Consider the following 25,017-nt stretch of genomic DNA (forward strand, 5'->3'; position numbering starts at 1 on the left):
CATCAGGTTGTAAAGGGAAAGAAAACATTCAACAACCCACTTAACTCCAGTCTGGACTCTGGCTCAAATCTCCTCACCAGGTTTCAAATGGGGAGGAGCTATCAGTGCTAGACCCAGCACTGTGCTGCCCTGGAATCCATCTGACCTTATAAAATTCCTTTAACCTTTCCTACCTGGACCAGGAGGGGCTGCACAATCAAAGACAATGCATGCAGATACACCCAAAAGACAGCTCATTCTCCATGGTTGTGTGTGAGTGTGTGTGGGGGGGGGGGTTACTGCCTCTGACATTGTTTTGCCCAGATTGAGAGGCTCTCGAAGAAGTAGGCCTCTTTTAAAGGCCAGAAAGAAGGGTTTCTACTGTGGCTATGTGACCTCGATTGAGATTGGCCAGGGTCCAAGGGGCTAAATAATTCTGGTCAATGTCCCCAAGTAGGGGACATGACTCTGGTCAGGAGTTAGGAGCTTTTTCAAACTAGTAGCTAAGCAACCTTATCTTCCATAGGCCAGGTGTTCTGGCCACTCCTAAATGGTTGCTCAAGGGCTATGCTTTTCCAGGAATTGTTTACTCTGGAAGACAGAAACTTTGACCTAGTCACAAGATGGAGTTAATTATATTTGTACAATTACCTGAGTCCTTCAACACGCACTCTGGCGCTCCCATTTGATCACTTCCCCTTGGTGGGCAGGCCAGCAGGCACACAGAGGAAGGGGAAGCAGACTATGTGGATGAGACCTGATAGGCTGGGGTCAGATGGTGGGGGAGGAGGTACCCTTCTGTCAGAGGTCTAGGGGAGAGGAATAGAGCAGAAGTGGGAGGGAGGGTGGGAATGGGAAGATAAGAGTGAGGAGCTAACAATCTGAATAAATTATAATAAATTTTTAAAAAATTTCTAATTAGTATGCCCATGTAGAAAGCAGTGCTTGCTCACTATGCAGGGAGTTCAGCCACTGCATGCTGTTCTGGTGAGCCCAGGTCTCAGCCAAGTTGGAGGTACCATGCAATGTCACCAAAGCCTAGCTACAGGATGCTTTGTGCGCAGTCAGTGATATCCCTCAAGTGAATGAATGTACTTGCTCTGTGCAACCGAAGATTCAGGAAGCGCCAAGTACTTTCCCCTGCAGTGAGACACAACTGTATTCCTGGTACAGAAACCTTTGGTGGGCACTCAGAGCTAGAGAAGGCCCCTGCAGTAACAGCACTGGCACTTACTAAACATTTGCTAAACGTGTAAGTCACGGCTGTGAGTAGTTCACACGCTTTATCTGACTTGCACAGCAATCTTGTGAGGCATATAGTAGAACATCCATCTCAGGGAGAGTCAACGCAGCCCAAAGGACTTTTGTAACATGCATAATGACTTAGGATGCCGGGTGACCTCAGTGCAGGCAGTTTGAATCCGTACTTCTAATTATTCTCCCGCAGAGGCCCAATGGCTCTGATGAGGGCAGCAGACCCCTTCAGGAAAAGAGTCTGTCATTGTCTCCTCTGACAGTCGAGCAGAGAGCACCACAGATGAGTTGAGCCTAGCAGAGCAGGCAGGTGTCTCACTCATACTCACTTACTCCCAGGGATCAGATGACAGATCTTCTGCCTTCTACAGGGCTGCTTGGGATCCACAGTTCAGCCACCTGCATAGGATGTGCGCACGTCACACACTTCTCACGCTCACCGTGAGCAGGCCGGGCAGTAACAGACACGGCCGGCTGGCAATCAAATGGCAAACACTTGCTTTGTGGGAGGGAACCCAGGCTCCAGAGTGAAAAGCCAAAGACCTATCACAGACTATCTCATCTAAGCTTTTATTTCCTAAGTATAGAAACTGAGGCAGCTTGCCAAGGGCCCAGTCTGCTTAGTAGCTGTGCGGAGAACAGAGGCCTCATCTCCCAGCAACTTTTCACATGTGCTTTCCCTGCCCTGGGTGGCACACAGGAGAACAATACTTTCTGATTGTTGAGTTGCCATGCAGATGTGGGCACAGTCCCCTCACTAAGCACAGCGGCTGTTGGTACAGGGAAGGTGAGCCTCGCTGCCTGGAAGAGAGAGAGGCTCCTCAGCCTGTGTACAGAAAGGCTCCTCGGAGAACCCTTTAGCCTCCCCAGCCCCCCTCCCACTGCTCCTTGCCTGAAACTTAATTAATCATGTTTGCATCTGGATTCAGACAAGACAATAGCGGGGATGTGTTTTTGGTTAGGAACTGAAGCTGCACTCGCTGAGGAATGTTGGTTAGTTAGTGGTCGGTATCATTTTTCATGCCTTTTTAAGTTACAAAAAAAAATTTTAATATCAAAGCATTTCTCCCCATGCCGCACATATCTATTTCTCATAAGTGCATTCTGCCGGCATAATTTTCTCTTTCCTTCCTGCGGGCTGTTTATGAGATGATCCATCAGGTTGTCTCAGTGTGTCTACGCAGCCCTTCAGCAACCAGAGGCTTTCCAGGTGAGCTGTGTGCTGCAGGCTGCAACCTCTCCCCCGTGGGGAAGGGAAAACACAGCTCAGGCCAGGGTACCATCCGTTGTTGATAATGGAGGTGGGCAGCTGCCCACTGTCTAGAGGGCAGACTCCCCTACTAGCCTTGCCCCGGATCTGCAGCTTAAACTCTTACAGAGAAGAAGATGGCCCAAACCCTCTCTAGACCTGGGGATTCTGAGGTCAGCCTGAATGTTTGAACTTATCTTTCAATTCTGTTTTAGGAAAATGGCCTCAATCTGGGGGAAATCCAGCAGAGGCAGCATGTCTTAATATGTACAACATGCCCGTATGCGTAGAACATGTCAAGTCGCAGATGGTGGGTCACGGCAGATAAGCAATGCTGCAAATCTGTCTGTCTGACCTGCCCTCTAGCTAGACTTCCCTTTTGCACAAAGGTGCTAGAAGAGTCGTATGAGACAGTGAGGTGCCCCTTCCTTCTGGTCATGGGCCTTTTCCAGGCTCTGTTCTGAGCCGGATGCAGGCATCAGGTATGCATCTGAGAGAGGGAGAGGAAGAAGATGATGGTGCCATGATGCTCAGATGCAGGCTGACCTTCCCTGTCACTGATTCCCCAACACCAGTTACCCAACAGAATCATGGGGCTAGTTATAAGAAAAGATGTCTGGGGAGAATCAAGGGATTTGAGACCTGTTCATGTGACACCAGTTTCCAACGATGTTCAGATCAACGGAGGTGGTGTTTAACTTGACCTGAGTCCCCCTACTTTGACTCTTCGCTAACTTCATTCTTGACATTAGCAGAGAAGGCTGAGTGATGAGAAGGTATGAAGCTGGTGGCTGACCTGTGGACCCAGAGTGCTCTGGGACAGCCAAACATTCCTAGAAACCAACCAAGTAGTTAAATAGTTGTTTATTCAGAAAATAAAAGCCTTCTCTTAGGCATTAAGTTAGACAGACTCTACCCAGGCCTCAAACAGCCCCAGGCCTCTTACTTGTGATTGACCAAGAGCTAGAGTGAATGCAAAGAAATAAGTCTTCTCAGACCCGTAGAAAACTTTTAGCAGCAAAAGTATACGTGGTAAGAAGTAGAGACTAGAAATCTGTAGCCTGTAAGCCAAATTTGGACCATTGCCTAGTTCTATATAGTTATATTCTAATGGCCTAAGTTAGCTGTTATGATGTTGTTTATAGATACTTCTGGGTTCCACTGAAGAGAGGCTTACATAGAGTCCAGGACTGACCAGTGCTAAAATCTTTATATTTTTTTCATTTGTATGAAAGAACTTGCTGTACTGCAAAAGCCCATTTCCACGTAGAGAGCCAGTGGTCAAATGAGCAGCCTACCCAGATTCCCCTGCGCCCAGATCTCAACATTCTAGTGGGACTCTAGATGAGAGAAGCATGGGAGAATGGCAAAGTAGAAGGATCCAGAGGGTCCTAGAAGCCTACAAGTAGAACATTATGATAGGCAGATTTGGGCACAGGGGTCCCGCTCAAACTAAGGCACCAGCCAAGGACAATATAGGCGGTAAACTTTAAACCCCTACCCAGATCTAGCCAATGGACAGAACACTCTCCACAGTAGAGTGGAGAGTGGGATATTACTTTCTCACATACTCTGGTGCCTCACCTTTGACCATGTCCCCTGGAGAGGGAGACCTGGTGGCACTCAGAGGAAGGACAGCAGGTTACCAAGAAGAGACTTGATACCCTGTGAACATATACAGGGGGAGGTAATCCCCCTCAGGAACAGTCATAGGGGAGGGGAATAAGGGGAAAATGGGAGGGAGGGAAGAATGGGAGGATACAAGGGATGGGATAACCATTGAGATGTAACAAGAATAAATTAATAAAGGAGAGAAAAAAAAAAAAACAAGCGGGCAGTCCTACTGGGATGTGCTTTGTTCTGTTTTTAATCTTTGTGACTCCTGCCCTCTGGTGGAAAAGTGTCTAAATGTCCTCTGGTTATGTCAGGAAGCAGTGGAGAACTGTCTCCTTTTTTAAAATATTTTATTAATTTATTCATATTACATCTCAGTTGTTAGCCCATCCCTTGTATCCTCCCATTCCTCCCTCCCACTTCCCCCCTTACTCCCCTCCCCTATGTCTGTGACTGAGGGGGACCTTCTCCCCTGTATATGCTCATAGGGCATCAAGGCTCTTCTTGGTGACCTGTTATACCTCCTCTGAGTGCCACCAGGGGGCCGGGGTCAAAAATGGGGCACTAGAGAACTGTCTTGAAACTCAAACTCCACGGGAAACGTCAGAAGCCAGGGCATGGCTGCAGGCACTTGATCTTTGGAGCTGATCTGCGTTCACAGCAGTAGATTTGTATTGGCTCTAGACGCTTGAAAAATAGAAGGATGAAATCATTCACACACATTTACTACACAATTTGAAAGTATGTATATATTGAGGGCTAGAGAATGGTTTAGTGGATAAGAACACACATTGCTATTGTAGAGGACCTGGGGTTGGTTCCCAGCACCCACGTGATGCCTCATGACCACCAATAGCTCCAGTTCCAGGGGATCTGATGCATTTTTCTGACCTCTATGCATACACACACACACACACACACACACACACACACACACGGTACAGATACGCACACGTAGGCAGAACACTCATACACATAAAATAGAAATAAATTTAAAACATGTATCTATTTTTTTCATCACATATGTAGGACTGGGAAGCATGAATAAATGAAACAAATCTTTAGGACATTGCAATAATACTTCTTAAATGCCAGCAGCAATAATATTTTTAAAGGCCAGCAGGAAATGAAGCAGTGCATTGAGCTTTATTATAATCTAGTTACACCACAGATAGTCTGTCATCTTTTCACAGTTTTGGTAGGTAAATGGATGAGGAAAGAAGTTCAGAGATAGCCTGTTCCTGGCCAAAAGTCACACCACTCTTAAGTCAGGCTCATGAGAAAGTTGGGTTTAAACCTTCTCTGTTAGGGTGAGTTGGTACCTCCGGAAAGCTGGGCTAGAGAGCCGACTCAGGGTGCTCCGTGCTGCTGGGGTCACAGTGGTGCTTCCAGGCTGGCTTCCCCAAGTCCTTTCATCCTCAAATCCTACGCTGAGCCCTTCCATTGCTTCTCTTCCTGGCCCAGTTCCCCTCTGCATTCCTGTTCACTAAAAGTCTCAGAACTAAGGGATGCTCACCACATCTCCTGGATCACCTTCTGCACCGGTTTAACATGATATGGTCCAGCAGAACAAGGAGGATAGACACTGTGTTCACACAGCTGATAAAAGAGTCCCCCCCCCACCCCCCGCCCCTGCATCTAAATCCTCTAAGTAAAATTTCCCACTCACAGAATCTGGAATGAAGTGAAGGATCGGTAGCAATCCCCCCGATCCTAGCTCAGAGCAGCCCACCACAGCAACACTTACTAAGTGAAAAGCCTGTGTTCAGAGTCAGGACTTGCCTCGAGGCCCCTGGCATGTCCCGTAGCTACGGGGTGATGGGCACAGTGAGGGTACCTATGGCGGATCGCTTTGCGGCATTAGGATACAGAACAAAGGGGAAGGCCTGCTTGTTAACACAGCCTGACTCTGGTCCGATCGTCCCTTGCTCACTCTATAGCCTGGGTGGAGCCAGTTATCTTTTGCAGACCTTTGCAGCTCAGAGACTTAGAATAGCTGCTAATCTTCAGCCTTGTGACTGGGACAGTCATTAAATACGTCGGGCCGAGAATCTTCAGATCCCTGCTTTCCTTACTGGGAAGCAGCTTGCCAGATCAGAAGCCGTGTGGAAGATGGTGTAGACAGGGCTCTGTTTTATAAAGGAAAACAGTAACCCAGGAAGGTGGACACGTGAGTGTCATATAACATATATTCTAAGTATCAGAGGTGGGATCCCAGGCCCGGACTCCAGATATATTCACATCCATCCCCGAAAGGAAACCTTGGAGAGGACAACATTCTTATACCTGATTGTCCCGGAAGGCTGGTGTCTCATGGCCAGAATACCTATGTCTAACTGGGAGACCACCATCTTCATCTCGCCCCCTGACTCTGTTTCTGTACATTGGTCCCTGTGGGTGAGAAACTACCACTTAGGTGTGGCTGAAGGAACATCCTTAGGATTGCTCAATGGTTACAATGATCGTATTCCCACGCTTAGCATTTGCCCACGAATAAACGACAGTGTCTGGAGAAATGAACAGCATGGTCACATGATGCCATGTCAACACCAGACACTTATATTTTAGCTTTTGCCTTGAGAACCCTGATTGCAACCCCAAGCTTTCCTTCTCCAGAAAGCAATTCATTTTATTTCTGTGGATTAGTTGGCCCCTGCTGTCCCTAGGCCTCTGTTGGCAACATTCCTGAGGCTCTTCTCCGGTTTGTCAAATCCTGAGGAACAGTAGCCTGCACACATTCTCTCCCAGAACGTGCCTGGAGTGGCGGGGCAAGGACTTGCAACATCTCATCTTGCTGAGGTAGGAGGTGGCAGGCTGCTACAGTGGCATTAAGCCAGTACAGTTAAATTACCCCAGGGGAAAAAAAATAAGTTCGTTGTCTAGAATCTACTTCAGACAAGAGAGAAAGGGGATTTCATTCTTCCTTTACAGAAGCCCTACTGCGTTCACTGATTTAATGCTGTGGTAAGTTAAGCGTGGCGGTAATGCCATGAGATCAAGGCCAGGCACAGCACCAGAGCAGCCCAGTCACCCCAGCGCTGGCAGCAACAGCTTTACAGGAAGTTGGATGAGCCAGTCTTTTGTGCTTAGCTAGGCATAACCACCCTGTCTCTGCATAGGATAATAAGGATGTAGATCGTAGGTCCTGGCTTCATCTCCAACCAGCCTTGCTCAGTGGTGTGTGTGTGTGTGTGTGTGTGTGTGTGTGTGTGTGTGTGTGTGTGTGTGTGTGTGTGTGTGTTTCAGGGAAGATCCTCTGTGCTCCTTTTGCTTTGGGACTTCCTGGTGTAACTTTCATTGTCCTTTGGGTCCAGGGGGAATTTTGCTTCTGGCGTGATCCTCCCTGCCCCATGTTCGGTATTAGCGTCATTTCTAGCTACACATGAGGAGGCAGGTGCAGAGGGTAGTTTGCTTAGGACTCTTCCAGCGAAGGAGAATTCCCATCCACGTTGTCTGATTACAGATTCTGAGTCTGAGATGTGACATCATAGACCCTAGACTGGAGTAAGGAGATGAATGCGGTGCCTGTGGCCTTCGTAAGCCCCATCACTGCTCAATGTTCTGCTCCAGGAAGTGCAGAGGAGTGGCCTGGGACCTTGGGCCAGCATCATCCTGGACTAAAGGCACTGCGGCGACATCCTCAGGCAACTCAGCTGCCAGCCACGGGAGAAAGGGTGCTGGCCACAGCCCAGAGAGAATCCCCTACAAGAAATATATCGCGTGCTGACACTTTTATGACCTGGACCCGCTTACAAAACACAGGCCGGTGCACAGCTCTGCTTTCCACGGGCCCAGCTTGACATCACATGCTCGCCCCGGGGCTGCCACTTGGAGTCAGGAAAGCCCATATATTTCCATCTTCGGATAGGCCTAGTGGTTCTCGTCAGGTGCAGAAAGCCAATAAATCACCAGCGAAGCCCTTGGTGTATCTATCAGTCAGGAGGCTTGTCATCTTCCAGGCCTTGATCCACATGAAAGGCAGAAGCGGGAGGGGCGGGGCGCGGCGGGGCGGGGCAGCGGCCCGGGACACCTGGTGTGAGCTGGGCGCAGGGTCTGCAAATGTTCACAGCTCCGAGGGGCCGCGGGGAGGATCCATGCCTCCTCCCTCTCCGCACGTGCTTCCTTTCACTTTGAAGTCCCGGGAGTGGGGGGCCAGGGTTGAACTAAGCAGGTCTTCCAGCCTGGGGCTTTTAATATTCGCTTCACGTCGTCTTTGCAGCTACTTTGGAAGGGATGAAAGCTATAAAGGAAGTGTGGGAAGCCAGGGGGAGACTTCACGCCAGGCTGCCCTGTCTTGGATCTTCTCTCCTGACCTGGAAGTGGAAAGGAGATGGGGTCGTGGGGGCGAGTCCCACAAGGCAGTAAAGGGCCTGCCTCTGCAGGTATTTTACTTGCCTGTTTCTTCCAGCGAGCAGGGTAGAGGATGCCAATTCTGATGGAGCTCTGCCTTATTTGCCTTTTGGGGCTTTTGAGTAAATGATCTCTTTGCTGTCACATTTCGCGGGGGGTGGGGGGGGTGAGGGGAGGGAGGGGGAGGGGGTTGGGGCGACAAGGGGAAAAACAAACATCTACTTTGTAGTCAGTAAGGGCATTAAACGGGACAGTCATTGCTTAACTTCACACTGCGTGCAGCGAAATCACTAGACTATGGAAGCTGCTCTTTGCTCTTTTATTATTTTATTTTTCTCTCGTTCAAGCTGTCCTTGAGTGGTGCGTTCTAAGCCCACGCTGGTCAGGTAGTGGATGTGCTGGCCTGTGGAGCTTTTTCAGTCCTATTATGACGCCAGTCTCAGGTGCCACATTCACCAGGGAGCAAAAGCAGAAGGTCCCTTTAGTGGTCTCTTTCCCCTTTCAGCTTTCTTGCTTTGTGTTTTTTTTTATTTTCGCCTTTGGGATATCCCTAGAGAAGCTGCCATTTGGCCTTTGTGGACCTCACACCTTCGAATTACAGTATGAACAGGAATAGTGGTTGTTTAGCCAGGAGCTGTTGGGATCTGCTCTCGTACAGTTGTGCAGACTAGACAGTGAGTGCTTCCAACAACCCAGAGCTTCTGGTGATCAGTGTCCGCAGAGGCCTGTCATCCACACACTGACTCCCGTTTTCAAAGACCCTGAGCTAAAATCGCTCCATAACTCTTTGCAGTAGCAGTTTTGCTAAGGAATCCTGGTTCAGGTGCCAAACAAGTGGCCTGCTGTGACATTCTAACCAAGTGCCCCTGCCGTGATGATCCATCAGTCATCAAGTTGCTCACCGGTCTTTAAAACAACTTTTTTTTCCTTTTAAAAAGATCATGGAGGGGCTGGAGAAACAGGTCAGTGGTTAGGGTTTGATTTCCAGCACCCATGTGCCTGCTTACAACTGTCTGAAATGCTAGTTTTAGGGACTTCAATCCCTTCTTCTGGCCTTTGCGGGCACCAGGAATGCGTGTGGTACACAGATACACACGTAGGCAAAACACACACATAACATTGAAAAACTAATTTAATTAAAATATTTTTTGAATCATGGAAACAACACCCTATGCCACAAAGCAATCGTTAAGATATGATAATGTCTGATGGTGGTGGCACACACCTTTAATCCCAGTGCTTGGGAGGCAGAGGCAAGAAGGTCTCTGAGTTTGAGGCTAGCCTGGTCTACAGAGCAAGTTCCAACACAGCCAGGGCTACACCAAGAGACCCTGCCTTGAAAAACCAAGGGAAAAAAAATGACATCGACAAACAAATGAAAACATGCAAATGGTTTCTCAGTGTAAGAGAGAAATTACATTACATTATTATTACATGAAAATACTAACCACATCTCACTAAAAGGCTCAGACACACCTTCCCATTTGTGTATGTGTGTGCAGGTGTGTGTGTTCATAAGTGTGTGGGCCGGAGGTCAGAATCAGGTTGCACTTCCCGAGGATCACTCACCTTGTTTTATAAATAAATAAATAAATAAATAATAAATTAGCATGAGATCAGAGAACAAAATTTGGGAGTCAGTTCTCTCTTCCCAGAACTCACATTGATATCTACCCAGGCTCGCTAGCAATTGAGCTAAAGATTTGTTTGTTTCCACCTCTTCGGTGCTGAGGTCATATAAGGTTGCCATCACATCCAGATTTGGGTCCGTGTGTTAGTGCTAGAACTCGGGTCCTTATGATTGTTTGCAAGCAACTGAGTACTCTCTCCGTGCCATCTGCTTTCACTGTCTACAGAAAAAAATAGATTGAAAGGGTAAAAGGTTTCATCAGGATAGCGCAACCAGAATTTGAACTCAGATCATTTTATCATAAAACCCAAGCACCAAGCAGAGTCTACTTCCTGTTCACGTGGGTCCTTAAATTAACACAGTCTCTTGGTAACCAAGCAGAGTCAGACATCACCTGTTAAGTGGTAGATTTGGGAGTTGGGAATCAGATGATTTCATCAAAGGGAGCTCTTAAAAATCCCTTTGGGGGGCTGGAAAGATGGCTCAGCAGTTAAGATCACTGATTGCAGAGGACCCAAGTTTGATTCCCGGCACCACATGACAGCTCTCAACTATCTGGAATTCCAGTCTCAGAGGATGCCATGCCCTCTTCTGACCTCCAAGGGCACCAGACATACATGAGGTGCACAAACATACATGAGGAAAAAATGCCTACACACATGAAAAAGAATAGATAAAAATTTAAAAAGATAATGTACTAAAAGAAAAACATTTGGCTCCAATGTTCCCTCAACTGTGACTCAGAGGGTTTGTTGCTGATGTTGCTTGGTCTGTTAGGCCATCTTCTCTATGTCCTCTGGGAGGATGACGCCTCCTTGAGGTCATTTTAATCATTTACAAATATTCTATTACTTCTCTTTGTCAACTACTGCCAACTGTACACACACACACACACACACACACACACACACACACACACACACACATGCACATCAGTTGTTTTTTAATGAAAAACCTTATTAATACAACTACTAAGCGTTGATATGACAACCAAGTGTCAGGAGCCCTTGTCAAACTAGTCCAGAATAATTTGAAACTTATCTTTTGTTCACCTAGCTCCACTCTGAAGTCTTTCTTTGCACCTCTGTTTGTATTCACTATCAGTGTGTTCCTCCACTGACTACTGAGTGATGTGTGATTCTCATTGACAAACACCTTCTAGAAAAGTTGTTCATGCCTCAGGTTTCCTCAACATCGGAGATTACAGTTAGAAAACGAGGTCAGGGGCGATGACTACCATCCGTTGACTAAAGGCTGAAAACAGATAACGTCAGTTAACCTCCCACAAGTCTATTAAATAGATATCATCCCTAGTTGATAGGTGTCAAAACTGAAGTACACACACAAGTGATGCCTTTTCCAAGGTTAACTAGCAAGTGACAGAGGGGGCCATGAACTGATTAGACACTGGGTTCTAAATTCTGTGCTGCTGCTTTAGTCCCTCCGGCTACATAAGCACATAAGTGAGATGAGAAGGGCGTGTGCCCAGGAGGCACAGAACAGCCGTGAGCTCCAAGTACAAGGGCGTGCTCTCCAGGGAAGTCCGGGTTCCCGGCTCTCTGAGAGTCTCAGGGCTCTCATCTCTGAAATGGTGGTAATCATATTCATGGCTGCTCCTCCCACCCGCAGCAGTGCTGTGGGAGTCACAGGAACAAGAGTGTGTGAGGGTGCTTTGTAGGTTGCAAAGAATGCACAAATATAAGTTATTATTATTTCCATCTGGGCTTGTCTGAGACTACTTCAATGAGGGCATTATAAATGATGGATAAGACTTTATGCGGTCTCTGTGATTTAAGGGGAGAACAAGTCTCTCAAGTCAAAAGACTCAAACCCTGATTATGGAATGTTGGTTGCCGGATCCCAGGCGGAGGGCTTTGGGTGAACGAGTGAGGGTTGGGCCAAGTCCAAAGTCTCAGTCATCGTAACTTACTTGATTTCAGGGTTTTAAAACACTCTTGAATGTTGATTATTATTTACTTGTTTATTGAGTGTAAAAATGAAAATAAAAAATTAATGGTCCCTTGAATGTTAATATTAGTATTGTTACTGGGTATTGTGCTAAGCATTCCTTATGCTTTCATCATGTAATCCTTATAGTGTTCCAGCGAGGTGAAAATAGATATGAGCATCATGACTTTTCCTATTTCTTAAATGAAAAAAATTAGAGTCAGGAACACTAAGAAGCTTTTCTATGGTCACATTGCTAGTAAGAGGTACAGCTTGGATTTGAACCAGTTAATCTGATTAAGAAGTGAGAAAAGGAAAGGCTAGAAAGAGAGTCAAAGAAGGAAGGACTTCTGAAACTTGAGGAAAGGAACTAGAAAAAGACAAATAATCTCCAAATGAGACATGTGCCAAGAGAGCAGCATTTCTCAACCTGTGAGTTGAGACCCCTTTGGGAATAGAAGGACCCTATAGCGGGAGTTACCTAAGACTGTCAGAAAACACAAATATGTGTATTACAATTCATTATAGTACCAAAGTAACAATTATGAAGTCGCAACAAAAATAATTTTATAGTTGAGCGTCACCACGACATGAGGAACTGAAAGAAGGAGTACAAGAGAGAATGAATATGATTAAGGTAAATTATATATTTAGATCATGTATCAAGCAAACCCATTAATTTGTAGAAATAATGCATACTGGTCAAAAAAGAGGAGCATGTTTTAAATATTTTCTTGAAGTAAATATTTTTAAAGGGTTTTTTTTTTTAGATCAGTCTAGAACCTGGAGTGAAGGCTCAGTAGTGAAGCATACTGGATGCCCTTTCAGAGAACCTAGGTATGATTCCCAGCACCCATAAAGTTCTAACAGGCTAGCAAACATTCCAGGGGATCTGACACTCTCTTCTGAGGGCACCAGACACACACATGATGCACACACACACACACACACACACACACACACACACACACATGCACATACACACAGACACACACACACACACACACACACACACACACACACACACACACACACACGAAACCCCCTGTATGCATTTATTGTTTGAAGTCAATCTAGATCTATAGAGGATTATTTTAATTATTATGAGGCATTCTATAATGGAATTCTAATTGCCATTTATTCAATGTTTTCCATAATTTTGTCTGTAGTGGATGTAAACATGTTTTTGTTTTGATTCCAAGTGTGGGATGTGCAACAGACTTGTGTGAGGGCATGTGTTGTTTGTCCTCTAGAAAGGGAACTGTCTCTTCTGGAGGCACAGTCTTTGCCAGTTGATAAACATCCTGTGTGGACTATGGGAGAATATAAATACTCCAAATTAGAAAGACCAAGGGCTTTTACATCCCTTCGCATCAATTGGCTGTTAATCTCTTTGCTTCTGAGATGCTCTTAGAGAGAAACACTCCAGAGAACACTTTAAGGTTTTGGGTTCCAGCTGCTGCGGTTGTGGTCGCTTTTGCTGAGTTTCTGGTTTGCTGTTTAATGGGTCCTTCTGCAATCCTGATGACTACGAGTGCAATCACCCCAGGGAACTGAGTCTAAAAAGTGTCTACTTCTCCTGCTCTTATTAACCGTTTTTCTCTCTTATCTAGGATAGCTGGTTTGGAAGGGAGATAGAGGCATTAGAGAACACCAGATAAAGCATGACTTAAAAAGTTCAAAGCCTACAATGGCTTTTTTTTTTGTCAGAGATTTGTAGATGCTATGGCCTCAGGAACACAGCCTTTTCTCACACAGTTCTAAAACAGGTAATTTTTTTTTCTAAAACAAAGTTTCAGTTAGACTGTCCAACTTTGTCTCACAGCATTAGTGAAATAGTAGCTGTCTTGACAAGTGGATATATACAGAGCATGATAATTAAAATGGACTGTTTGTAAGTTGAAACGAACAGATATGTTTCCCTGTAGTTTGAGATTATCCTTACAGGGTGAGGTATCACAACTTGGGGATCTTGTCTAAAATGAAATTACTGGATTGAATAGGCAAGTCAATATTTATGTTTTTTTTTTCATGCAGGAAAAAGGCTGTCATTGTTTTTCCCTCCTTCAACCCCCAAGCTCTCTTCTCTGTGTGTTTAATAGAGAAAACCAGCTCAAACAATTAAGTGACTGGCAGATGATAATTTTTATCAGACTGCTGCTAAGAAATTCTGAAATAAAGGAACATGAGACAGACATTTGTTGATTACTTATTACATACTACTTAATTTTCATATATTAATTTTAGTTTATTATCACAAATCCCTAGTAAAAGAAATATCTTTTATCATGACTTTGTAGGTGTGGCAAAAGTCAGCAGAAGGCCCCAGTCTACAGACCAGTGGCTCCACTCCATTAGCTAGCTTCTGAGTTCAATGAACATGGACCTCTCACTCCTGCCTCTCTCAGCATGGCTGAGAAGTTTCCAGTTCCCTTCTTCTCAGAACTATGAGTGAGCAGATGGAAAACAACACGGGTCTGTAAGCGGCTCTATTTTCCGAGGAGCTGGTGTTCAACTTTCAGCCACATGTATGGAAGGGGGTGTTTCCATTTGTGAATCCGTCAGGCTGCCTCTCTCTAAAGCATAGGTTCTCCAGCCTTGGAGTTTCTTCAGTGAAATCCTTCTCTCTCTTGCTAAGCTGCTCCAGGGAGTTGCATGGGCAGGGGCCAATGTGATTTCATTTAACTGGGGATAAGGAGGAGGTGCATGACTTGCCAGCCAAGAAGAAGAAGTCTAGTCATTTCCCCAGAGTTGCATTCCACATAATTTCTACTGCTGTGGTTTCTCTACTACAATGTCTTTGCCTTGAGGCTTCTTATTTTTCTCCCAACTCTGAAGAAAGTTGATGAGCAAGGCACAGCCATCTTCCTGCTATTCCTCGCAACTTCATCCTTTTAGGCTTCCTTGAGGTCTTCCTAGGCTTGGCAGTTCTCTCCAGCTCACTCCAGCAAGGCTTTTGGCTGCTTTGCAAAGGACCATGGAGAAAAGCAGAACCAAGGTGGCCCAAGGACTGAGTTGTGGTGGGCAGACATGGGCAGCTCACATATACAGAAGGACAATTGTACAGAACTTTTTATGTTGTAGCCAGGGTCACCTTCCTGTATCCCCTCTTCTGCCTCCATTGCTAAGGCGATGCGCTCTCCCTGTATCATTTTTTTTCTTCCTTATGGATGCTCTGTACTTTCTCAGACACTGACCAGATCACCTGAAAAGCTTGGGTGAGAAGACTGTTGGGCCCCACCCTGAGTATCTGGTGCCCGTTACTCAATGACCTACTGGTTGCAAACTTGGATGAAATCTTTCATTAGTCTTTTAAAGTTGTGTGTGGACTCAAACCAAGGGCCACAGTGGCACTTTCTAAATGCACTGAAGTGTAGTGTGGCTAAGAACTTCCTCCACCTGCTAGAGGATTTATATTAATACAGTTGGTTTAAGAAATTTAATCTTACAGCTTCAAATTCTAGTAAATATGTTTCTGAAGTTAAGGTTTCAGATATTGGGTACACTAGAGGCAAGGGCAGGCTGTTTAGCAAGAGGTCAGCCTTCTAGTGTTCTCATGAAACTGCAGCCTGCTTATACAGAATAATGAAAGACCCCATCCATACCTAACTGGAAGGCAGGGTTAGGTTCTTTCTTACTCCTTATTGATATGTGACTTCAGCTATCTATTTAACCTCTCTGAACTTCAGCTTTCATGTTGTGAAATGATAATAACATACATGTCTATGATATAAGGCAATTCTGAAGGATAAACCAACCAACCATGGACTATTTAGAAAGAAGGGGACAAGTAGGAGTGACTAAGAGAGGTAATGGGGGGGGGGGACAGATATAATCAAAATGCATTATATTCATGTATAAAAGTGCCATATTAAAATTTGTTATTTCTTATGAGGAAAGCATGTCCTTCTTGGTATGCTGAGATGGCTTATCAGGTAAAGGAACTTGTTGCTCAAGTCTAGCAACCTGAGTTTGGTGCCTGGAACTCACATAAAAGCAAAGGTGGAAAGAGATAACCAACTCTACAAAGTTGTCCTTCACATATGTTGTTTTCATTTCCATATTGAGCTTCGCAAAAGTGAGAGGAGATAAGCCTAGGTTGTGTCATATGTCCATCAATCTTCCCTGAAAGAAGAGCTGTTCAGAAAACGACACAAGCGCACTTTACAAATCTATTTTTATTTTGGGTTCTTTAAATCTTTCTCCATTCTCTACCTCAATTCCTTACAACACCCCAACACCAAGTAGGAGAGAAAGAAGGTTAGTAGGGAGATGGGTCATAGTTTTTCTTAGTTACTTCCATCTGTTTAGAGTCCTTGGGTTCCTTTGGGCAAGTCCAGTTCTCATTTCAGGATATCTCCAACTTCTTCTTGTCATCTGTATCAATAGCAACTGGGAGCAGCAGGCGGGGTGGTGGTGGGGAGCACCAGCAGCCTTCTTCCTTGGAGGAGCCCCCAGCCTTTCTCTTGGTCTGGCTTTTATCCCCACTGACAAAGACCACACCCCCGCATGAAGTAATTCACAGCTAACAAATATCACGTGCCCTCTCATGTGACAGTTATCAGCTGTGGACAAACTGGAGCAGCCCCCATGTCTCACACCTGAGATTAAAACAAAACCTTGTTTACATATAACCCAAAACTTCCACAACACAAATGTCTATGAGGGTAGTAGGGTCGCTTTTGAGCATCTAGGATGCCAAGGACTGACCCATTACTACCTCCAAATACTAAAGCTATTTACACTATTCTCTATAGGATACGGAAGTGCTTGAGGGTATGTGTGGTGGCACACACTGTAATCCCAGAACTCAGAATGTGAGGGCAAAGAATTTAGATTTAAGTCACATAGTGAAATTGTGTCTACAAAAAGGTCTTAAGGGCAAAGACTATTTGCTTCAGCATTATCAGTGCCTAACAACAAGGTATATAGTTGACCTGGGTAAATGTTGTATAAGTGAATTGATATCTGCTCTCTGTAATCCTCACTCTGGGCTCCGGTAAACTCAATAACTTCTCTGGCTTCTTCCTTCAGAAGTATGATGCGTAGCTCAGTGTACATTATCAGCTATCATCATGTGCTGTAGCATGATAAGTACCAAACAGGCTAGAGTAGAACAGCGTGAAGCAAGACTGAAGGAACAGGAAGTGGAGGGCAAGAGAGTACAGAAACCAGTCACAGCCACTCCTGCATCACTCTCAGGTCGCACTCATTGGCCAGATTAAAATAGTATTCCTTTAGAGCTGGAGAGATGGCTCAGGACATGAGTTTGGTTCCCAGCACCCACATCAAAGTTTCACAGCTGCCTGTAACTCAGGCTCCAGGGAATCCAACACCCTTTTCTGGACTCTGTGGGTACATGCATGTATGCAGAGATAAAATAAAAGTATGTCTTAAATAATAGCAGAACCTGGAAACAGCCTAAATGTCCCTAAGTTGAAGAAGGGGTAAAGAAACTGGTATATTTACACTATGGAATACTACTCAGCTATAAAAAAGACAAGGAAATCCCGAAATTTGTGGACAAATGGATGGAACTAGAAATGATCATACTGAGTGAGTTAACCCAGAAGCAGAAAGACTCACATGGTATATACTCACTTATAATTGGGCACTAGCCCAAAAGGCATGTCCCATGAAAGTCTTCACTTACCAGGAGATTGGGATAGATGTGAAGACATCACACTGGGACTCTTGGTAAGAGAAATATAGGAGATGGGGAAATAGAAGGATTCAAAGGATCTCAGAAACTTACAAGAAGAACATTGTAATGGGTAGATCATGGCCCAGGGGGCTCTATTCAAACTATTGCACTAACCAAGGACAGTACAAGTAGGAAACATCGAACCTCTACTCAGATCTAGGCAAGGGACAGGACATTCTCCACAGTTGGGGTGGAGGTCAGGGACTGACTCTGACATGAACTCTGGTACCCCATAATTGACGACCTCCCCTTGGTGAGGAGCCCTGGTGGCACTCAAAAAAAAAAAATAAGCAGGCTACCAAGATGAGACTTGATAGCCTATGACCATAAAGTGGGGGAGAAGGTCCCCCTCAGTCATAGACCTAGGGGAGGGGAATAGGGTGAAAGTGGGAGAGAGGGAGGAATGGGAAGACACAAGTGATGGGATAACAATTGAGATGTAGGCCAATTAAATTAATTTAAAAAAAGAAAAAATATGAGTTTAAGTAGAATTCTCACATCTTCTTTTTACTTTCAGTGTAGATTAGTCTATTATAGTAGCAACCCTTTCCCCTCTGCTCTGCATTATGCTTAAGCAGTCACCCTAGAATCCTAGAAAACAAAGATTCATTGGTTCCTTGTATCACGTGTTCAATAAAGAATGCCAGAGAAACTCTTAAGTCACAGCTGAGGCTGGTAGATGCTCTGTCACCAGGATCCCAACATGAGACCCACACAATGGCTTCAGCCTAGAAGGAGAGCACATCACAGTTTGGTTACCACAACAGAGGTGGTGATAGTCATGCTGCCCTCTAAGGGTCTCACCCATTGAGTGTGTGTAGTGCGGTGTTTTTGCTTGCTTTTAAATCTCTCCATATAAAAGGTACTGTCAGTGATATGTGCCAAACTGTAATTCTTTCTATGCACTTCAGTTTATTTAGTTGTAAAGAAAACCAACACTAATATTCGATTTGTTTCAAAAAGATGACCTTTGGGTTTGACAAAGAAAGGGATCATGAGACTATCAGGCGTGGGGCCCAAAGATGGCAGTAAGGGGGCTGAGCAGTTAGCTCCACCCATAGCTCAACTGATAGCCATGAACTTGTGGGTTTGATATTTATGTAGCTCAGGCAAGATAGGGACAGTGAACAGAAAAGATCCAAGAGGATCCTCCCTTTCTGAGGCTAAAACTGAACTGCCAAGCTCCAAACACAAACCTTGAAACACATCTAAGGCCTAAGAATGATAATTTTAGGACATTAAAGACAACAGACAACAGCTAAATACCTTTGTCAATCGCTCCTCCATTTAGTCTTGCTAATGGGTGGGAGGCTGCAGAAGAGATAGTAGAAAAAATGTTAGAGCCAGCAATGATAGCCAACTCCAAGGAAACAAAGCCCTTCTGATGCAACAGGACTGATGTACATATGAACTCTCAGCTTCTGTGGCATTATGCACAAGACCTGTACAGGTTCACGCCAGACAGGGTCCCAGAACTGTCAGAGAGAAGTGGACAGGAGTCCCAACCCTGACGGAGAAGCCATCTGCAATTGATACCCACTTGCAAAGCGAAAAGCAATTCTCCTAATGGAGTATGTTAACCACATTCCATGGCAGGTCCCTTGCTCGGGAGCAGTGGATCAACACAAAATCAGCTCAGTGGTATTTTTGTTGACTTTTTGTTTCATTTCATTCTTTTTTGGGCATAAATGTCTTATTGGTCTTTGTTTTGATTTTCATTTTTTGTAGGTGTGTGTTTCTGGTTTTTGTTTGTTTGTTTGTTTTCAGTGCTTATTTTTTGAAGTGTAGAGGGAGAAATAAAAAGAACATTAAGTTGGGGAGGATCTGGGAGGAAATGTAGGTGGAAGAAACATGATAAAAATATATTATATGAGAAAATTTTAATAAAAATACTTTAAATTAAACATCTAAGAATAAGGCTAATAAAAATGTACAAAACATCACATTGAAAACTATAAAGCATTTATAATAAAAATAATATTTTAAAAGAAAAGGTGGCAAGTGACTGAGGAAGAATACACACACACATACATATGCATGAAAAAAGGACAGGAAAATATGTTAAATATTTGTAGTAATTAATGGAATGAAAATTAAATAATGTGTGATAAGGAAGTATACAGTGAGACATTACTGCAAACATACCTATTAAATTGGCTAAATTTTTGAAGGTTCATCTCCAAATTTTTTAATAAATGTAAGCAAAAAAAATAAATAAAAAGGAAGGAGAGAAGGAAGAAAGAAGTAAGGATGTAGTTCAGTTGGTTGAGCACTTGCCTAGCATATGCAAGGCCTGGTTCCATCTTTATCACAAAGAAAAGGAAAAGAAGGAAAGGAAAAGGAAGACCTCAGGTTTACATATGGCTCCCAGGAAACATACATAGGCATACATATGATTTTTTGTGGTCAATATGAACATCATGGCATGAGGTGTGTGTTCACTCTAGCCAGGCTTCGTTTCAGTCCATGATTTTAATGATCTACCAGAATTACTATTTAAGAAGTGAGCCTTAGTTCTTTTCCCAGTATCTACCCCAAATGCTAGGACTCTGTTTATGAGATGCATGTATCTTAGGCAGGATTCACCATCACCCAAAAGACGGGGAGGAAATTTCTCTAGGAGAAGGGTGCTAGTTGTAGCTTTTGGCTGTTGCCCCCATAGATCCAAGAAGTTTCCATTTCACTGGGTTTCCACATTACTTCCCAAAGTTCCCCCTGTAATCTCTCCCCCCACCCTTCCCTCCTCCACCCGATCCCTCCTGTTCCCACCTCTACTGTTCCCAGTCAACCCACAAAAATCTATTCCATTTCCCCTTCCCAGAGAGTTCCATGTTCCCCCTCTAGAGTCCTTCTTGTCATTTAGCCTTCTATGTTCACAGATTGTAGTGTGGTTAGCCTTTACTTAACAGCTAATATCCACTTAGAAGTAGTACATGCCATGTTTGTCTTTCTGGTTCTGAGTTCTCTCACTCAGGATGATTTTTTTTTCTAGTTCCATTCATTTGCCTGCAAATTTTATGATGTCATTTAAAAAAAAACAGCAAGTAATAACTCCACTGTGTATGTGTACCACCTTTTCTTTATCCATTCTAGGTTATTTCCAGTTTCTGGCTAATATGAATAAAGTCCTAATGAACATAGCTGCACAAGTGTAAAGGGTCACACAACCTAAAACTGGTCATGTCTAGAGTTAGCAAGGATGGGTAAGAACTAGAAGAGGATGGTGGGGATGTAATGTAGTACAGATATTTTTGAAATGTACTTTGAGAGGTTTATATCATGTTCAGTGTGCACCTAACACATGATGCAATGATTTCACGCCTGCAGGAGAACTGAAGACCTTTGTCTTTGTAAACGCTTACACAACCTAGGATCCTTTGGTGAATCTTAATGAGGTTGAGTGTGTCTAAGGGGAATTATTGTGATTAGGCTAGCTAACTGATGTATAAGACCTGCCCACTGTGGTAGGACCATTGTCTAGGCAGGTAATTCAGGATTGTGTAAGAGTAGGTGAAGATACTTCCCATGGTACCACTCCAGAAACACAGGGATCTGACCTGAAACCTCAAGTGTAGACTCCCAGACCCCATCTATCTACCTGTTGTGCTGCTCCAGGACCAGTGAAGTCCAGCAACCCAGCACCCCAAAATAAAGTGGAATCCTATGACCAAGAACCCTGACATAGGGACACCCTGACCCAGTTTGCCTCCCCCATACCAACCACGCCACCCACAACTCAGCCCAGGGACCACTTGTTGGCATCTTGTGACCATGACCACAGGTAGAAACCCCCAGAGCCAATCCATTGTGCCACATATCATGATGCCCTGGGACTTGGACTGTATACCACCAAACACCCATGACCCCAGATAAAGAACCAATGACCTGACCTCTACCCGCAACACTTCTACATAAGAGTGTTGTGCTGAAAAAAAAAGAGTGTTGTGCTGTGCTATGCCCAACACTCATGCAGCACCAACAATTTGCACTGTGATCCAAACCGCTGACACCAAGGACCATGTGTAGAACCCAGAGAGAAACTTCAACAGATACCTGAAGATTGCTAACAATAATCTAAATCAACAGAAGGGTTTCTCCTTGGCTCAGAAGTTCCATCTATCTTTTGCAGAAACCACTTCGGACACATCATTCACACAAGCAGAGTGGCTCTAAGACTGAACCCCAACCACCATCAAGCTGGTCCACAAGCTGACAAGTTGCGGCAACAGCAAACAAAGATGCAAACAACCATTCAATAAAGGTGGGACCAGATATGTACATTAAGAGACTTCAACAATAACCCTACTCCAGAAACTGTGAGGGGCTATGTGGACTTTTCAATTTAGACTGGATCATTTTGTATTATGATATGACTACAAGCCTTGAGTATGAAGGTTTGAATTAAAGTACTAATAGGACCCTAATTAAATGCTTTTCTCTTATAAGCTTCCTTGGTCATGGTGTCTCTTCACAACAATATAAGTTTAATAGGTATGTTTTTAATAATGTCTCATTGTATATTTCCTTACTGCATACTATTTAATTTTCTTTTCATTTAATTACTATTTCAATTTCTTAGACCCTTGTTTAATGAAATCATGCAGATTTTACTCCTTTAAAATGTCCTTGGCTTCTTTCACACTACCGTAGGATTTTTAGTGTTGCACATATCAATTGTTCATTAGTTTTAATTGTAGAATAGTGGCCTGGTTGTAGATCAGTCACAGTTCATTATCCACACTCTTTGTGATTACTGGGATGGTCAGTTTTAATTACCAATGTGCCACAAATAATATGTAGTAATGTTTTGGGTTTGGTTCGGTTTGGTTTTTGGTTTTTTTTTAGACAGGGTCTCTCTGTGTAGCTTTGGCTGTCCTGAACTCGTTTTGCAGACCAGGCTGGCCTCAAACTCACAGCAATCCACCTGCCTCTGCAGGGATTAAAGGTGTGGGCCACCATGCCTGGCTCAATATGTAGTAATAGAGGGTAAGTCAGTGGCTGCATGGGCACAGGAAGAAGGAAGAAGCATGCAAACTACAAAAAGGCTGAAGGAGACTTTTGGGAGTGATGGATATGTCCATTCTTTTAATTACAGTGTTGATTTCAGGGGTATACACATATGTCAAAACTTATCAATCTGTGTACTTTAAGTATGTGCAGTTTATTGAATGTCAACCGTACTTCAGTAAAGATTTTGTGTAAAAATTTAAATGCAGGCTAAAGAGAGGGGATTTCAAACAAAGCAACCAAAGACCCCCAACAGCTGTGGTTGCATGTTTAAAGTTGCCTAGAAATTAAGTCAAGTTCAGACTCTGCCGCTTTTGGGCTGGAGAGATGCCTCAGAGGTTAAGAGCACTGACTGTTCTTCCAGAGGTCATGAGTTCAATTCCCAGCAACCACATGGTGGCTCACAACCATCTATAATGTGAACTGACACCCTCTTCAGCACTGTATACATAATAATAAATAAACATTTTTTAAAAAGATAACAGACTCTGCCACTTTTTTCCTCCCTGAGTTTCAAGTTTATCCTTCCATAATGGGAGTAGTGATCTTTTTACTCAGCTACCTACCTCGGGAGGGTTATCATGCCTCTCCTAAAGGCCAGTGCTTTACAGATTCCAGCACACGATACCCATGAAAACTGTGGGGTGAGTGTTTGCACACCATCTGCTCTATGTTCATGGTCCTGCCAGCTTAAGCCTTAGTAGCTCATATATAAAATATAATTAATTGTACAAGTTACTGGAACCGCACTGAAACCCGGTACTCAGGGCATGACACACCCTAAATACATAGCAGATTTTGGAATAAATCACACAGCCCGAACCAGAATGTAGGGAGCAGACAGATGCCTTCACACTTGTGCCAAGTAAATGAGACCAAACCAGATTCACAAGGCGCCCAGGGGTTGGAAGTGCAGACTGTATTCAGCTGGTGGCTGTTACAGGGGATGCGACCCCCACCATCCTCCCCTCCCCGCGCCCCCCCCCCCAAGATAGCCAATACTGCAAGGCTATCTCCACTTAGCTTATTTGAAAACCAACTGCTTTCCTGTTGGTCTCACCTAGTGGCCAGGCAGAATAAATCATATTCATTTAACTACAGTTACGAGTGACAAATGGAGGAAGAGGTGACTGTGCTCCCAATTGTTCTCTTCCCTTTCACCGCTGACATTTTCATTTGTTTGGCCGTAACCCTGAGGTGTTATTAACATCATAATTTGGTCTTATTTTCAATAATTGAATCTTGTCCTCTCCCTCCGAATTCTCCAGGATCCTTGAACATGTGGTGGCCATTGTTTGAGTCCAACCAAGAGGGATCCCTGTGGTGTTGGGATGTGACTAGGCAGGGCTGTAATTCATGTTACAGAGAGCAGCCAACATTCCCTGGATGAGCCAAGCTTGAGAGGAACACTAGAGGAGCAGGGCTGGGACTTTGAGAAACAGCTCAGATAGAAAGAAGAAACATGCAGGGGCGGTGTATGGGTGTTGGATGAGGAGAGAAGTACAACTTGATAAAAATGTGGGGATGGAATCAGAACGCGGTGTCCCTGGAAGCTCATAGCCTATAACACATTAAAGAACAAACACAAGATAAGAAGCACAAGCATCTTGTGTGAGGACAGACCTATTTCAATCTGGGGAGCCTCAGAGGCACGTGTGTTACAGCACACAGCATGCATGTGGAGCTGTGCGAGTCAGAGAACAACAGCCAATGTTTTCAGTTTCTGCCAAGTGTGTCATTGCATACTGTGGCTGGCTGGTCTAGGAACTCCCAGACACTCTCCTGTCTCTGCTTCCTGTCTCACCTCAGAGGCACTGGGATTGTGTCGTGTGCTACTGTGGCTGGCTTTGTGTGTTTGTGGGTGGGGTAGTGCCACCCTAGGGCACATAGACCAGAGTTGTATAAAAAGCAAACTGGTTTCCTCCACAGCCTCTGCATCAGCTCCTGCCTCCACATTCCTGCCCTGCTTGTGTTCTGGTCTTGACTTCCCTTCATGATAAACTGTAGGGTGCAAGCTGAAATGAACCCTTTTCTTCCCAAGTTGCTCTTGGTCATCGTATTATTATCACAACAGTAAAAAGCAAACCAGAAGAGAGGTGAAATAAGAGACTATTATGAGGGAAAGTGAAACATTTCATCCTGCAGGGAAGTTGGCTAACTCATAAAATAGACAACTGGATAGCTTCAGGAAAACTCCAGAACTGACCAGATTCACTATACTCCTCCTTCTTCAAGCATTTATCCCTATAACCATGGTTAAGGGACACTCGCTGTCAAGCTGAG

Source organism: Acomys minous (genome assembly GCF_964271855.1).
Source record: "Acomys minous genome assembly, chromosome: 14".
In the NCBI taxonomy this organism is placed as follows: Eukaryota; Metazoa; Chordata; class Mammalia; order Rodentia; family Muridae; genus Acomys; species Acomys minous.